The 18,894-nt window shown below is 37.4% G+C and overlaps 1 pseudogene; it reads right to left on the reverse strand.

Annotated features, from left to right (window-relative positions):
• Positions 1-3,784: 3,784 nt before the first annotated feature.
• Positions 3,785-7,713, reverse strand: LOC139360673 (high mobility group protein B1 pseudogene; annotated as a pseudogene).
• Between the last annotated feature and the right edge of the window lie 11,181 nt (positions 7,714-18,894).

Genomic DNA, 18,894 nt, shown 5'->3' on the forward strand with positions numbered 1-18,894 from the left:
AAAATTGATACCATCAAAAGAGGAAAGAAGTAAAATAGGAAAGGCTAAATAGAAACCTTGTTTTTGTTTGCCTTGCAAAACCATGTGAGGCGGTAATGAGGATGCAATTCCCTATGGGCAGGTACAAGGCTGGGACCAACTAGGAAGTATATCTGGAAGGAGCTCTGGTATTCTCTAGCTGAGTAAAGTAAGGCAAGATGAGAGTTGCTATTGTTCAGCTATTTCTTCAGAGAAGCCCAACCAGGTATGTCTCAGACGGATCCACACAATAGCTACCTGCAAGCTAGCTAGGAGTTGCAAACCTACACTGGTCTTTTTGATCCTTACTCTTAAAAAGGAAAAGGAGGCCGGGCGCGGTGGCTCAAGCCTGTAATCCCAGCACTTTGGGAGGCCGAGGCGGGTGGATCACGAGGTCAGGAGATCGAGACTATCCTGGCTAACATGGTGAAACCCCGTCTCTACTAAAAATACAAAAAAAACTAGCCGGGCGTGGTGGCGGGCGCCTGTAGTCTCAGCTACTTGGGAGGCTGAGGCGGGAGAATGGCGTGAACCCGGGAGGCGGAGCTTGCAGTGAGCCGAGATCACGCCACTGCACTCCAGCCTGGGAGACACAGCGAGACTCCGTCTCAAAAAAAAAAAAAAAAAAAAAAAAGGAAAAGGAATATTCCTGGTGGTAAGTTTAACCTCTGATTCCCCAGCTTGGGGGATTCTAATGGGGGGCTGAGTTACAGTGATAGTAATTTCTAACTCTGATCTCAATTTAAAAAAACCCAGAATCCAATCCCCTCAAGTCCTTCCCTTACCACCCTAGCAAGGTAGCTGGGTAGCTTGGTGTCTTATGCCTTTTCCAGGATTGGCACTATAATTGTCCTGAGCAGCTGCTAGCATTCATTTATCTCCTCCATCCCAGTGCAGTCTCTGCTCCAATGATGTCAGCTGACCTTGATATAATCTGGTCATTTGTCACTGCTTCATTGTCATGACTCCGCCTATCATCAGATGGCCCTTGTTATTACTAATTAGGGTCACCATACATTCTGGTTAGCCCAAGACAAGCTCACATTAATTCTGTTGGCCCAGCATAATTATTTATAGTGCTCCTTTTCACTCTCAAAAGCGCTACCTCTTACTGGAAAAGGACTCTCTTCCATCAGTTTATAATTCTTGTTTAATGAAACTCCCAAATAGAATATTCTAACTCAGTTTCCCACAATCCTCATACTTTTAGAATTCCTTTGTTTTTCTCATTCTCAGATTCTTCCAACCCATGATGTAGCACAAAAAGCATGCATTTGGGAACCCAATACATTTGTGTTCAAATCTCAGCTCTGATACTCTCTAGCTGAGTAAAGTAAGGCAAAATCTCAGTTTTCTCATCCTAAAACTAGAATAATAATATGACCTAGCTTATATGATTGTTTTGAGGATGAGTCAAACATAACATAAAAATAAAATCTAGGACGGTATCTAATGTATTCTAGGAAATGAATTAATATTAGTTCCCCTTTTCATGCCCTACCTCTACAGCAGGTGATATAAGATAGATTCTCCAAGGCTTCACATAGAAAACATTTCACCTGATGACATTTAACGACTTACTCAGATTCTCTGTTCTTACTGACAATTTCTCCTACCTGATAGTGAATAAATTCTTTACCTACTGAATTATTCCCTGAGTGGTTAGAAGTGACCCCTACCTCTCTTCCTCTGATCGTACTGCAACTCTTTAGTATTAGATAGAATCATACATTTCAGTGTGCCCCATTGCTATCTACCTAGGAGATCAACAGAAACCTTAAACAACAACAACAACAACAAAACTCTTGGGAGTCAGCTGCTTCAGTTAGACCAGGGGGCAGCAAGCTTTTTCTGTAAAGGGCCAAATTATAAATATTTTAGGCATTGTTGTCCATAAAGTCTCTGTCACAGCTACTCAACACTGCTACTGTAGCACAAAAGCAGACACACATGATGCATAAATGAATGAGTAGCTGTGTTTTTATAAAACGGTAGTTATGGACACTGAAATTTAAATTTCACATAATTTTCCTGTGTCATAAAATAGTATTTGTCTTTTGTTTTTCTTGTTTATTTCAATCATTTAAAAATGAATACAACTATTCTTAGCTCATCGGCCATACAAACATAGTCAGTGAGCTGGATTTTGCCCATGGGTTGCAATTTGGTTATAAATGCTCAATGTAGTTTGGTTATAAAAAGCTTAAATAAACTTAATTAAAAAGGAATGTATTTATCCTCCTAATCAATATATTTCAGGTACAGCTTGATCCAGGGGTTCCAAACAATGTCACCACACCCTGTCTCACAGTTTCTCAATCCTTTATGTTGACTTCATTCTCATGTTTCGATTGTATGGTGTGTGGGTGTCCATATTTCCAGGACTTTTGCTTCCATGTTCGAACTCAGCAGGAAGGAGAGTGAATATTCCTCTTTCTAAAAGGGCTAACATAAAGAACTGGGTCTGATTATCAGACCTTTGTAGTAAGTCATATGCCCATCCCTAATGCAATCACTGTGGCCAGAGGCATGGGATGTTTGCATTGCCTTAGGCCAATAAGATAACCCTATCCTGGAGGACTAGGTAAGATCAGTTCCAACTAAACTATGTAGATCAATGATTCCCCAACGGTATTTGAAGGTACTGCTACCATAAAATAAATGGGTGGGAGGTGTGCCAAAATGTAACAAATGTGTACTGTATCATGTGCCATGGAACATGCCTGACTTTTAAGGGTATTCAAATTTGGCCCTCTCTGATTCCCTAAATAAAATTAATATAAATATTTGGAAAATAATATTAGTTCAGTGGCATTAGGTTGAATGCTCAGAGGTCATTTTATATATGTATATAGGTAGGTATATGTTGAATAAATAAGCCTTAGCTTTTACCTATAATATGAAAAGGGTAAAATTAGTCTATGGTAATTTTTCTTTAAAAGAGCAGATGAAAACTAAGTTGGGCTTTGCAGGCCACATGTATAGTTATATATCCACCCCCCTTCCCCAACACACACACTTACGACCCTCTTAAAATGTAAAAATCACTCTTAGGGCTGTATAAGAAATAGCCAGATCTGGCCTGCAGGTTATAATTTGTATACCCTTGGACTACATGGTCACTAGGACCCCTTAAAGCTATGTTAGGTTTCTGTTTTAGCAGGCATAGCTCCTACTGCCTCTGTTCAAGAAGGACTCATTCTTTCACAGAAGTGCTCAAATGCCAATGTCACTATTATCTCCTGTCCCAAGAAGCGTGGCAAAAATATATAAATGGTACCATGCTCGCCTGTATCCTTTCTGGCCCTTGACTACCTGGGTATCTGTAGTTTAACTGTTCCCACAAAATACACCTAACCCTTTAACAACATGGGAGTTAGATATGCTGACCTCCCACGCAGTTGAAAATTTGTGTATAACTTTTGACACGGCAAAAACGTAACTACTAATAGCTTAGTCTACCAGACGCCTTGTCTGCTATAATAAACGTAAACAGTTTATTGATACGTAGTTTGTATGTTATATGCATCATAAACTGTATGCTTATAAAAATAGTGTTTTGTAATAAATACAGTTTTTTACAAAAATATAGTTTTTATATGTATCATAAACTGTTTTCTTACAAAAATAAAGTAAGCTAGAAAAGAAGATGTTATTAAGAAAATAATAAGGAAGATATATTAGTTCATTCTCATACTGTTAAAAATAAATACCTGAAACTGGGTAATTTATTATAAAAAAGAGGTTTAATTGACTCACAGTTCTGCAGGCTGTAGAGGAGGCATGGCTGGGGAGGCCTCAGGAAACTTTCAATCATGGTGGAAGGTGAAAGGGAAAAAGGAATGTTTTACATGGCCCCAGAAGGAGGAAGAGAGAGAGGGGAAAGGTGCCACACTCTTTTAAACAACCAAATCTCATGATAACTCCCTCACTATCAAGAGAACAGCACCAAAGGGGAAATCTTCCCCCATGATTCAATCACCTCCCACCAGGTCCCTCCCTCGACACGTGGGGATTACAATTCGAGATGATTTGCATGGGGACACAGAGCCAAACCATTTCATCATGTATAACAAATTTGTTCCGTATATCAACAAGAACATGCTTTAAACTTCCATGCCAATATACAGCCCCTATACTGTACCAGGCAAGGTCAGTGGCTATTGAAAATACCACCAGGACAGGGCTATCTAAAGACACATTTGGTAGTGTGTTAACTATACACATAAGAGACACTGTACATTTTATAAACAAATCCTAGACAGCCTGAAATTTCCATTTTTTCTTTACAAGGAGTAAATTATGTGCAGGGGTGTTAAATGCTTTATAGAGAAGAAAAAAACTGTTTGAACCGACTTATTCATTATCATCTTCATCTTTATCATCCTCCTCTTCCTTCTTTTTCTTGTTTTTTTTTTTCAGCCTTGGTGACTCCCTTTTTTGCTGAATCAGGTTTTTCTTTAGCATTTTTCCTTTAGTATTTTTTCTTCAGCTTCATGGCCTTCTTTTCATAAGGGCGCTTGTCATCTGCAGCAGTGTCATTCCATACCTCTTCCAGTTTTGTTGCAACATCAACAGATAGGCTGGGGTGTTCTCTTTTGATTTTGTGGCAATATTCAGAAGAGAACAAGAAAAAGGCTGAAAGATGCTTCATGAGTACATTGGGATCCTTGTGTTTCTTTTTGGTTCCCTTTTAGGATGAATATGTATTTTTACTTCTCATTCATAATGGGCCTTGTCTGTCTTTTCTGTCATCAACTTTTCCTTTCTCTTTCACAGACATGGTCTTCCGCCTCTCAGAGCACTTTTTTGGAAACTCTGAGAAGTTGCAGTGGGCCAAGAGCACGCCATTGCACTCCAGTCTCGGTGACAGAGCGATATCTGTCTCTCAAAAAACAAAAAGCAAAAAAAAAAAAAGAAAACTGAAAAGTTGACTGAAGTATCTGGGTACTTCTTCTTGTGCTCCTCCCAACAAGTTTGCAAAAAGAATGCATATGATGACAGTGTGCCTCTCAGCTTCTTAGGACCTCCTTTGCCCACATTTAGTTATTTTTGCTCAGCAAGACACAGAGTCACCCATTGCCCATCTGGTTCTCTCTTGCTTGCCTCACTGCTATCTCTATGGAGCTCAATGTACTGCAACGGCTGTCTATACTCTCTTCTTGTGGTTTTCTGGAAAACAAAAAGAAACTTCTGCCAGGTCAGAGGCATGAGGTAGCAGCTAAGAATTACCTTTCTAAAACACAAGTATGATATCACTTCACTAACAACCTTCACTGACTGTCACCACCTACAGAGCAAAGGCTGTACTTCTTAGAACTACCACTATCTAACTTTACCTAGCTTTTTAGCCTTACCACTCATGACTGCCCTCAAATGCCTCATTCACTACCTACTCCAGTCTACTTACATTGTCCATACTTGTCACACATTGGATGCTTTTATACCTTTGCATAGTGGTTGACTACTCACTTTGCCTATAATAGCATTTTTTTAATCTATCTCTTGAAATCTTACTCTTCATAGGCCATATCCTTTTTGAAACCTTCACTTTACCACCCTTGGGAAGAATTTAATCCCTCTTGTACTCCATTATGATCATATTCCTAGTTAGTTAAACAGAAGAATCAAACCTCACTTGGGAGTGGGGTTCTAAAGATACAAGAAGAAAATAAAAAACTCATATAGTTTCAAATTAATCTTGAAAAGAAATGTCTCAGGAAGTTTATCCCTTAGGTTGAACAGTAGATAAAGTAATTAACTTGCATGTAGGAACCAGATTGTACAAAAAATATAAACCTTAAACCCAAGAATCACACTCAGCACAGAGAGTTGTTCACCCTGTGACAGTTAAGCGGGGACTGTGACTATAGAATTTCAATTTTCTATCCTCCATTATCATGCTAATCATAGGGCATTGCACACTAAATAGTGGAAAGGCTACATTTTCTCTCTGTCTCTTTCTCTCCCCACTCGCCCACTGCTTATCTAGTTAAATATGAGTATTTTAATTATTGTGTACTCTGTAGTTCTCCTTTCTCTTTTCAGTTTGAGATTATAAGATTTTTGTGGGCAGGAATTATGTCTTCTTTACTTTGGATTCTCAATACATTGCCACCATAACAGCTCATAGTTGCTTATAGATGCAGCATCATAGGTGCTCATTAAATGGGAAATTGGATTGAATTTCATATTCCTTGAGTGGTTTCAGTGTCTTCTTATTTCCTTTCATGCTAAACAAATTAATTTAAAATAATTTGCTGATGGGGTGGTGGACAATCTTGTGTGAAAAAAGGAAACTTTAGGCAGTTGTCCCTTCCAAAGTAACCTAGGGACAGTTCAATTTTGCAAAATGTGAATGACATAAAGCTGCTTTCCTTTACAACTATATGTTATATTAAATAATTAGATAAGAAATGACATGAGACCAAAGTCAATCCATTTTAATTTGACAATAATTACTTCTTACCCTCTTCATCGTGCAATCAAGCACTAAACCTGCTGAATATCCTTACATTTGCTGGCAGTTCAATAACAACATTTTCTAAAAGTTTTGAGTTTCAAATCATTTTAATTCTTCTAGTTCTTCATTTTACTCTTCATATAAAATTAACCTCAAATACCAAAAAGTTTTGATACCTTCTCTGTACCTTTCCAAATAACAGGAGCACTTTTGCTATTTTTTCTTACAATTCTAAAATAAAGAACTTTCTTGCGTAGAATCACTTCCTAAATTTCTCAGGGAATGGATTGCATGCTGATATTTTTAAATAGGGAAAAGTAGTCTATCCTTTTACCTGTTTTAAGTACTTTGACTTCAAAAACACCATAAGGGACTCAGGAGATGGAGGCTCTATCTTGTTTCTATGATGCTCTGATTCTTACTCAGCTGTTTATACTTGAAAATATATTTTGGCTGCCAAAAATATTCTCCCATAAACAATGTTCAAAAACAGTTTAATAATTAAAGCACTAAATATTAAATAAATAGATGAATATGTATGAAAGATATAAATATATAAACATGACTTAATAATTAATTGCTAGTGTTTTCAGTTGGCTTTTCCCTTGTGCAACTCAATCAGAGGGAAGCAATATATCTGAGTCAAAACTCATATAACAAACTAAAGGACTCCTTTCATGCATAGACTAGAAATTACCCTAGATCTGTCTATGTCCCCACTCTTTTGCCTCTGTTCCTGTTGTAGTAGTAAACTGTGACAAAAGATGAGTTGGTAATGTTCGTTGTGTGATCAAGCCTCAGAAAACTGCAGATGTTGTGACTTACACACGCTAAAGTTGTTCAGTTAGAAGATGGAAGAGAAAGGAGGCAAACCCAGGTTCCTATAATTATAAAGCCTTAGTTCTCAATGCTTTATAATGTCTTTCCACGTAACCTGTCTTCTTTTGTTTCCTGGCTGTATAAGGGAGACTCAAACCTGTATAGAACACATGATCATTCTAACCTGCCATGAGATACGAAGATAAACATACAAGTTAATGTTTTGGTTTCTGCCTGTTCTGGAACTGGGTCAATGAGACACAGCAAAATAGACTGTGAATGGTTTTTCACATTTGACAAAGCTGCATGTGATATCTGATGGTTTAAAAGTATGTAGCACTTCCCTGCTCACTCACTGTCTCTCCTGCTCCACCATGGTAAGATGTGCTTGCTTCCCCTTCGCCTTCAGCCATGATTGTAAATTTCCTGAGGTCTCCCCGTCATGCTTCTTGTTAAGCCTGAGAAACTGTGAGTCAATTAAACCTCTTTTATTCATAAATTACCCAGTCTCGGGTGGCTCTTTATAGCAGTATGAGAATGGACTAACACACCCATCATTAAGGGATACATGACTGTATTGTATTCCTTTTCTACAAAAAAATCATGTTGTAGAATTCTATTAATTGTCAGAGGAAACAAAAGACTGTGCTGACTGCGTGATAATTTTCAGGTATAAAAATAGCGTTAAAATCTGCAGATCCTGATGATTTTTATTCCAAAATTCTATAAAAATAAGGTCAAAGTTTTTGTAGGGTTATGGTTAGGGTATATTTATATATTTATATTTATTTTCCCTAAGAGGAAAATGATTCTAGAAATAATAGACATCTAAGCTTACCTTATTTTCCTGTATAAAACAAGTTTGGAAAAATTGCCCCAAATCTATATTCAGGCCATTTGAATGGAAAAAGAAATTAAGTAATAGGTTTGTGAAAACCAAATCCTATCAGAATAAATTTATCTCTTTATACAGTAGACCAGATAGACTGAAAAAGGAACTTTTTTGAGGCTGTCAACTCTCTCCTGCTGACACAACCATCAATGAAATGGAAAAGTGTGATATGAACCACATAGCTATTAAACCTGACCACAGTTAGTTGGAACATTATATTTAGAAAGTGTCATCTTGGCAGGCATGGTGGCTCATGCCTGTAATTCCAGAGCTTTGGGAGGCTGAGGGAGGGGGATCGCTTGAGCCCAGGAGTTAAAGACCAACCTGGGTAACACAGGGAATCTCTACCTCCTAAAAAATAAAAAAATAAAAAAATAAAAAAATTAGCTGGGCTTTGTGGCACATACCTGTGATCCCAGCTATTTGGGAGACTGAGGTGGGAGGATCGCTTGATCCCAGGAAGTCAAGACGGCAGTGAGTTATGATCACACCACTGAATTTCAGCCTGGGCAAAAGAGCAAGACCCTATCTTAAAGGCAAAAAAGAAAGAAAGAAAGAGAGAGAGAGAGAAAGAAAGAAGGAAGGAAGGAAGGGAGGGAGGGAAGGAGGGAGGGAAGGAAGGAAAAGAAAAAGAAAAAAGTGGTATCAATCTAGGTAACATAATAATTAGGGATCCAAAGTGTCCAGTCCCAGAATTTTAGAAAACAACTTCTGAGACTCTTAACAACGTTTCTATCAGTTGAGCTAGAAATTAAACTATTATTATCCCTGCACTTCTTAATAGGTCAGAACTTTGACATGGATAAACAAAATACTCAAACAATAACAGAGAGAAATGGAGAAGCAAAACAACTGAACTTTCAGATTTGTGCTTTGTGCTTAGCAGAAATTCAATAAACATTTGCTGATAGATTTAATGCATGTGTTTTGATGCCATAGCTGCTAATCATTCATTCATTCCACATATATTAGGGGACAGTTTACTACACACCAAGCATTATTCTAGGTGCTGCGGATCCAGAGGTATCTATTAGTAGTCGAATTTGTCTTCATTTGTTATTCTCTTTGTCTGTGGTGTTAGATGTTGTATTACTCTGCTAATATCTGTACGCAGCATTACTTCTAGTTTATTAGGCACTAAAAGCTCAGAACACAAACAAAAATAAGTATTTTTATTTTCCACCTCTAAGATAGCAACCAGGCTTTTTTTTCTTTTCTTTTTTTTTTTTTTTTTTTGAGACGGAGTCTCGCTCTGTCGCCCAGGCTGGAGTGCAGTGGCGCGATCTCGGCTCACTGCAAGCTCCGCCTCCCGGGTTCACGCCATTCTCCTGCCTCAGCCTCCCGAGTAGCTGGGACTACAGGCGCCCGCCACCACGCCCGGCTAAGTTTTTTTGTATTTTTAGTAGAGACGGGGTTTCACCGTGGTCTTGATCTCCTGACCTTGTGATCCGCCCGCCTCGGCCTCCCAAAGTGCTGGGATTACAGGCGTGAGCCACCGCGCCCGGCTGCAACCAGGCTTTTTAATTGACATTGATATCTCTGAAAATGTTGAAAAATTATTTTGAACTGAATAGTTGTCAGTACTTTTAACCAAGCAAGTACTTCAGCCCTGTGATAAACCCACATCGAATAAGGTGCATACGAAGATGGCAAGGATTCCTTACAACTACATTGCCATTTTTACATGATATAATCATTTCCCATAAGTACTATATCATGTGGCTCCAAATCATGGCCTTTTCTTGCTCCTTTTCATTTATCTCCCAGGAAAGTCAGAGGTTGAGAGAGAAGGAAGGATCATTAAGACCTCAAAGAATGATAGTATGTTATATGGAGTAGGGCCTGGTCTTCGACATATGCCCTGGTCTTCAACATATCGGGGCGTCTGTAGGCTCATTGAGATGTGTTCCTGCTTAGAAACAAAGTAATGTCATCAGGCCTAGAGTGACTGACAGTGCGAGAATGCCCAGGACTGTCCCAGTTTTAGCAGTGCAAGTACTACTATCTGGGAACCCTTCCAACCCCAGGCTAAACAGATCACTCAGTCACACTAGACTTCACTTAATCTTATTTTGCCAAAAACTTCCATCAGGATGTGAGATAGGGTTCCACAGGTTAGGACCACTTTGTCTTATAATTGTGTTTGCTAGATTTAGTGCGATGGCAGGAGGCAGAGAGGTCATCTAACTCTGACAATTTGTTTTCTTAACAGCTCTATTCACCTTTATCAATTTGTTTAGCTGTCTTCTATATATATGTAGTGTCAACTTCCTTACATTTACATGGGGTAAAATAAAATGTAGGAAGCTGTCCACTAGAGAAAGTGGAAGACTTAGTCAAAATCAGAAATTTGGTACATACCTGGACTACACTAAGGCATTTCCAGATCAAATGTGCCTGCTTCTAAGTGAACAAATCCTTAGGTGTTGTCCCAGCATTGTTTAACGAAAGGAGCTAGAAACGGAATGGATTTTTGTCTACAATGTAACTGTAACAGCAAAAAGTTTTTGAGTGTTTTTGTGGCAGAAGGCCATGCTTGAAAACTAGGGTGTCCTAAAGGCTCTATTAACTGATAATTGATTTTTCAAAGTTATGAACCACTCTGAATGTCCTTCAATCTGCCATTTCCCAGCAACTGGTAGAGTCAGAGATACACTAGGCACAGAAGCTTTCTGTGTTGAATATTACAGCATAGTTGCAGAGGCAGATTAACTCTGCTGGTACTTATAACCTTGACCTTGGCAGTGATAACAGGACATCAAGGAAAACTAGGCTTTAGTTTAGAAAAATGTCTTAATACTTTGTCATGTTTTCAGTTTGCTCTAACTCTCAGGACACAGCAAAGGAGAAAAATAACCAATAGTCAAGATTCGAAATATACTTTCCTAATCCTCAGAAGAAAAAGCTTGGTAAAAGCATAAGGTAGGGAATCGCAGAGAATTCATTTTGTCCCAATTAGAAATTCTTTCTATTCACTTTAGATGATTTTCATAATCCTAGAATTAAAAGTTGACATCAGTATTAAAGAATACTGAAAAAGAAAATTGACTCAAATTCTGAAGCAGGTTGGGAACCAAGAGAACTGAAGTCAAGTTTATTTCACTCCAGGAAGTTGAAAGATAAAAGGTGATTCATTGATTTGAGATGCATTCACACAATTCCACTGTTTCCTTGAATTATAAATGAAGAGAAATGCTGAGGGCTGGGGTGGGGGAGATAAAGAAATTATACCATGGATCAACTATAAATACTATTAAGCTTGGTGCAAAAGTAATTGCAGTTTTTGCCATTGAACATAAACATTTAAACCGCAATTCATTTTGCACCAACCTAATAGTAATCTCAACTTGCATTACTGAACTGCTTGAAATTAATAGAAAATTCTTCTACATCTTGTCCAAAATTTAAGTGGAAGCCACACTGATTGCTTAAGTGTGCTTAGAAAACTGCTAATTTAAATAGCATCTACCCTCGAGTTTTATACAGATGACCCAGGGCACCTTATCAGCACATTTGCCAATCACCATAAATTAACCAGAATACCAGGTACCAGAACAAATTAAAAGAGACAACTTTAATAACTTAATGATCCATTAGTATGTCTAATTTTGATGACGCATCATTATATGAGAAGTAAAAATGAGCTGCTTTGTTTAAGATTACATTTGTACCTCTGAAATCTGTAAGCACTAGCTCCAGTTTCCACACTGAAATCATTTTAAAAGTTCTAAAAATCAGTGAGACTATTTGATTTGTGTAGCAACCTACTCTGTAGTGGAAGAAAGAAAATAATATTCAGTAATCTCAAAATTCTTTAAATCCATTGATGTAAAAGCAAACTATATCTTAGCCACCTGTGGTTGGGTCTTCAAGAATTTTTATCAGATGGAAAAACTTGTATTTGCACTTCCATTGTTTCCCATTTTTGCTTGAATACTGGGTCATATCAAAGGTTTCTTATCTTCCATAAAAATCCATTATGGACTTATCCTCCACAACTGATTAAAATGCTTCTTGAACCTATTTATGTTTTGGAGTTGGTCATTTATCATTCTAATTACTTTCATAGATTTACTACCTGCTTCATGAAAAGATCTTAATTTGCTCTTAAATTAACCATCTTCAACTGCAATATTGTCCCTTGGCTCTAGTTTTTCTGTGATTTGTTTAAACAAGCCCAAATTAACCAACCTGTATGTTTCATAATGTTAAAAGTTGCAATCATGTTCCTATATTGTCCCTACAAAATGAAAGTTAATTTCATTTTGTATAAGCAGAGCCTATGTGTAGTATAATTTTAAGATCCTGTTTGATGTTTGAGGCCCAGAGTAATAATTTGTTTATTTGTATTTAGCAATATCTCCTCACATCTAGGGTGGTGCAACAGGTTTGGAGAAGTGAAATAGTGTTGTGAGCATGGACACCAAACCAGTTTTGCTGCCAAGAATAGGATCTGAGCTTAGCTGTTCAATCTAATACAGAGAGGTTTCAAGCGTAGTTTCTTCCTGGCTATGTCAAAATCATTAGTGATTGGGGTGCTGGAGAAAATACAGATTCTGACTAAGTAAGTCTGAGGTTAAAGCCCAGAAATTCTTGTTTTTAATGAGCTCCTATATTAATTCTGATTAGCATCCAAGTTTGGGAAACCATGTATATAGTATATCATTGGTATCAACTAAAATACAATGAGGAGGGATGGTGCTATGCTATTTTCCTACTCAGTCCCAACTATGTCGTCTCCAATATCTCAAACTCATAGCATATAGTACCAATCTCTGAGAGACCAGAAATAATTGAACAGCACTATCGTATTTTTCTTAATCCTTCACATAATTATTTTAAGATATATAATGTACAGCATGAGTTATATGTAGCCTTTTGAAGAGTGGATCCTATTTTTTAACAAAGGTTAATCTTTTGCATTGGAAGCTGCCTTGTAATACTAATCCCAGTGTTTTATTTTCAGGAAATGTCCATGTCGACTGAAGACATGTAAATCAGCACATACTGTGCCTTAGCACAGCTGAATTATAAACCCATTAAGGGCCGAAATTGTGAAACTGATGACCTAGTCTTCCGTGTGTGTCCACCATTCCATACCTCGGACTGTTACATATCCAGGCTACAACAGGAATATTTAAGCACGATCCTGGGAGAGCTTCAAAAAGCTTAAGAAAACTCTGACCCAAATAATTTAGTTTGGTTTTAACTAATTGTGTAGGGTGTGTGTGCCTGTGTACTGAGGGGGGGTGGGCATAAAAAGAGAGCAAGGAGCGACTGAGAATGGAGCACTGTAAAATTTTCTTCAAACCAACATCCTGAATAAGGATGAATGAAGAACAGCATAATTGATTGGTGAAATGGTTTTATTTAATTCAGTTAGGCACACATAACCCATGCTTTTGAATTTTTGTTTTAAAAAGGTTGTGATTCTCAATTCATTGATTTTTAATTTACAATATCAGAAAGAAAGAATCATGTTATAGAATTGAATTGAAGATCTCGTTGGGAAAATCCTGTCTTGGCAACCTAAGCTAAGAAAGAGGGTGTGATGCTGGGGCAGTGCATTTTGTTGTTGTTGTTGTTACAAAAGAGAAAATTGTTCTTCCAGCTATAGCAATAGTGCCTAACAGCAACTGCTTCCTGTGAAATTGTTCCAAGCACATTTCCATAAAGAAGGGTTCTATTCTACTCGAACCCTGCTTATATTCCAACTCTATCTACATTCCACTCCAGGCTTTCATGTGTTTCTCCCCCCAACAATTTGGCTATTTAATGCTCACACAGGCCTATAATTGTGCTGATGTCATCTACCCAATCAATCATAGAACTATTCATTAGGATATCTGCAATCAGGGCAGTGTCAAAGTGAACTACATTCATTTTGCTACTAAATATCAGATGATGGTAAATTAAACTCTTATTGTAATGATGGTATTAAAGTGAATGGTGTGCAATTATAATTTTTCTCACCATTGTGCTATTTTTACTAGAGAATAGTAAACATGAATTTTACTGGCTTTAAGATTGGAGCACAGCTCAAAGAAAGAGGGCAGGGGAATTATATTTCCACATGAAAAATCCCTTATATTGAGTTGATGGAAAACAAGGCACTAAACACTGTATTTTAGAAAATAAGAGTGTATGAGCGTGTTTTCCATATATAGTTCAGTCTATGACCATGTGCCAGTGCTAAAAATAGATGAACATAGGTGCACTGAATACTCCACCAGCAACACAAATTTCACAGAAACAAGTTGCTAGTTATAACCAAAGAAAAATAATTCACATGCTTATACATTTCCCTTCTGCAAAAATGTGCTCCTTTCAAAGTTAAGGTTAATATAATATTTTATCATTGAAAAACTATACCATATTCTTTCATAAATTTACCTTCTATAAAAAGTCATTAGTAAAAAGTGGAAAATTGAATAGCATTGGTAAGAACAAGCATTTGGTATTTTATCTCGATTTTCCAAGCATGTAAGAGTCAAATGTTAATTAAACTAGCTTAATAAATAAAAAGAAAATTTTAAAGTAAGTTAAATGTATCCTTTGCAGCCATCCTTTCCTTGAATTGCTTCAAGATATATTAGAAGCTCTCATATTAGAATCATTAAGGATGGTTTAAAACAGATTTTCACAGCAGGAGGTATGTACATTTTAGTAAAATTTTAATAGGAGATTTTCACATGAGGAAAAATGGAAAACAAAGAATATTTTTAAATGAAACTATTAATTAACCAACAATTTTCTGTTGTTCTGATGTTTCTTTCTTAGCAACATTCCCTTTCTTCTAGATTCTACAATAAGGTCAAAATAACTCTCCACTTATCCCATTATAGTCACTTTCTTTCAGTGTCTCAGTTTCTGGACGTGATTTCACTATAGAATGGAATAGAGGAAGATCAGTTGTACCATGGAGAATATTTTCTTTATCGAAATAAAATTGGACAAAAGCCAAATTCACAAGCACCACTATGAAAATCTTGGCATAAAAAATAATTTTCTCTTAAATACATTCTGAAACATCTTCTGGTATATCACACTATGGCAATGTGTCTCTAGTTCTAAAAATAATTTTATACAATATATACATTTTAAGAATACAGTTAAGAAAATCACAAACTTACTTATTGGACACATATTTAGCCAGTAATCAATCAAATCCAAATTTTCTCTAACATGAGAAAAAAAACTTTATAATTTAATAAAGAAAAATATCTTTTTAAACAATGTCTTTTTCAATCAGGTTTACTAAAAAGAAAAATACATTATTGATTCTAAAATATCATTCATTAAGTTGAACAAAACTGTGCTATCGCTGCAAAAGTTATCAACCAAAAGTTCTTTTCCTTGCTTTATGTAGTTCTAAAACCATGGTGTCTCAGTAATGGCCATTGTTCCCCTTTTTACAACATAAAATTATTCCTTCTCAATATTCTAACTGGTAAGTTTAATGATAACAAATATCCCATAATTTTAATGATTAACAATACACCTGTTTAATGCTTAGGAAGGTAGGATAAAATTTGTTAAAATATGCAAATGCATACAGCAGCAAGGAGAATCACATAGATGGAGGCTACAGTCCTCTTTTCTGTACGTGGTCACAAGGCCACAATTGGGGTTAATGGCTTTCTTCCTCTGCTTCCCATTTCACTTTTTCTTTTCTCTCGGCCAGCATCTTTACTTGCTAGGGTTCTTTACCTGTGAGTGACCAAATGTTTATTCCTGAAGGATCTAAGCCCTCAGTGGTTCTGCCTTGTAGGGGAGATAAAAACAAATATTGTCCTCACTTATTATAAGATTAATGGCGGAGGTCCCAATAAAAGAAGACAGATGAACAAGACAAAAGCATACAAATTTATTTAATGTAAGTTTCACCTGATAAGGGAGCCTTCAGAAATGAAGACCCAAAGAAACAGAGAGGTGTATATATTTTTATGGACAGTCTTGCAGAAGTATGATTGAAGGACAAAAGGGTATGATATCATGGTAATAAACTAATGGGTGGGGGATACTGAGCAAGGCCTGTTCAGATTTTTCTTGGTGTCTTTGTCTGACATTCCTTCCCTCTGGGTATGGGGCAGGACACCTATCACATGAGAGTCTTCCGGAAAGAAGGGAGGCAGAAGGTCAGAGGATGACTTTCGTAGCTTTTACGGCCTGCTCCAGGGAATAAGCAGTGGCCTGTTTCAGAAGAAAGGGGGCAGGAGAAGGTCAGAAAAACTTTCCTGCTTCTGCTCTTTTTTTTTGAATTCCAAGGTATCATATTTGTGGGTAGTGTTTTCTACTTGATTAGAGTTTTAATATTATTTCCTTTTATCACTGACCATTGGATGTAGCTATACTAAGAGCACCCTCATGGATGCTACTTCTCTCTACTTAAATTGTGTAACAGCAATCTTATCCAAGTTACTAATGTAATTCCATGTTTTGCTTGTTTAACCCATGTAAATAAGGCACCTGAAGTGAATGGTTGATATTTCAGTTTTCAATTCAGTGTAACCGTTATTGTTTCTCCAGGTGGAAATAGTACCCCTTTGAGTACTAAGATCTTTCAATCAACAAACCTTAGAATTGAAGAAATGGGAAGTGAAAATCATGAGTGTTTTATTAGGTGTAATAATGAGAAAGAGATGCCATTCCCACTTTCTCCCATTGGTTCCCAGACCTATGGGACCTATAATTATGGAAGAAGCTGGACCATACATTGATCACTGGTTTAGATGAAATACTACATCCCATAGAAGGGTACCCCAACCTCACATATCTGTCTCCTAATTGGCATAATCATTGTGTCTTTAGTACAGTGTATCATTCCAAAAACCAATTTGCTTCTAGGTGGCAGTTTTTCACAAGAGCAGTGAATCACATGGAAATCAGCCAACTCATTGCCTTACTTCTTTTCTTTTGCTAAAAGATAAATCTTTTGTTAAAGGTAATATTGTGTGGGATATTATGACTGTGTTTATGGCATTCAATACATGAATGATGGTGCTAACAGAAGCAAGAAAGAAAATCAAAATATTTTATCCCAGCAATAATAATAATAATAATAATAATAATAATGTAGCCACTTTGGGAGGCCGAGGCAGGTGGATCACCTGAGGTCAGGAGTTCGAGATCAGCCTGGCCAACATAGTGAAACCCCGTCTCTACTAAAAATACAAAAATTAGCAGAGTGTGGTGGTGCACACTTGTAGTCCCAGCTACTCGGGAGGCTGAGGCAGGAGAATTGCTTGAACACCAGAGGCAGAGGTTGCAGTGAGCGGAGATCATGCCAATGCACTCCAACCTGGGTGACAGAGTGAGACTCTATCTCAAAGAAATAAATAAATAAAATTAAAAAGAATAATAATGCAGCCCTCTTCATGACAAACTGCACTGTTGTCACCTGTTACTAGGTGGCTGACTGGTCCCCGGGTGTATAAGGCTCAGAATCAGGTGTTACTGTAGGCAAATTGGGCACTTAGTAAGGCCAACCTTGGTGAGAGAGATTTCCTGTTATTGATGCCAGGCAGAAAGTTCATTCCTGCCATCATGGCCATATTTTTCATTAACCCACTGAATGAGCACTGGAAGACTGAGGAAAGGACTCCAACTGTTATTATAAGAAAATGACATTTTTTGTATGATTATTGAAAGCCTGTTCTGCCAAGAATGACTTTGGGTGAATGTTTACATGAGATACAAACATTCTCCCAGTTGGTGCCAATTCTAAGTGATCCATGCAGAAGCCTTTTACTTAAACTTTCTTATCACCAATCCTCCCATTTTATTCTTTCAAACTTTCTGATCACCCAGCCAAACCATTAGCCACTACCCATGAATAACTAATGATCCACACCTGAGGCCATATATCCTCCCAGGCAAAGTGAACAATGAGATATACAGCTTGAATTTTAGCCAATTGGAAGGATTTCTCTTCATCAATGTCTTTCAGGGTAACCTCTAAGTGAGCCTGTAATACTGCAGTAGTCCACTTTTTACTAGTGTCAGCACATTATTCAGAGCCATCTATAAACCAGGCTAAATTTTTTTCTCCTTTGTTAGCTGGTCATCAAAAAATCTCCAGGAAGTCAAAGGTGTCATTTGCAAGAAGAATGCCAGTGCAGCTGAAATAGGCATATTGGGAGTATGAGTCATCTACCCATACAAATTACTTAGGCCTTCAGGATCTCTTCAAGTCTAATCTTGTGCATACCACTTCTCCTGAATTATGAAATGCTGTTGTATGTCGAAGTTTATGACTTAGTGAATCAAATTACACCTGTCTCATGACTAGCTCAGGTCATATTAGTACTTGATGTGGAGCCAAGATCAGCAAGTTAGGAGCTGTTTCTCAAAGAGAAAATGATGACTTGCCAAAATAAACATAACTGTGTTCCAGAACCCTTTGCGTCTGCATTGAGTTTCTTCTTGCTACAGGAGGTTTATCCCAGGATCCATCCTGACCTCAAGTGATCCACTCGCTTCAGCCTCCTAAAGTGCTGGGATTACAGGCATGAGCCGCTGTGCCTGACCAATAGTGGTTTTAAATTAAGGCAAAGATATATGAAAGTACTTGATCATATGGGGCCTTGTAGGTCATTGCAATCACTTTGGGTTTTATTTTGAGTGACGTAAGAAGCCACTTAAGGGTCTAGACCAGAAAAGTGACATAATTTGACATGTTTTTTTGTCTTAGCTCAGGTTA

Source organism: Macaca nemestrina, chromosome X (assembly GCF_043159975.1).
Source record: "Macaca nemestrina isolate mMacNem1 chromosome X, mMacNem.hap1, whole genome shotgun sequence".
Lineage (NCBI taxonomy): Eukaryota > Metazoa > Chordata > Mammalia > Primates > Cercopithecidae > Macaca > Macaca nemestrina.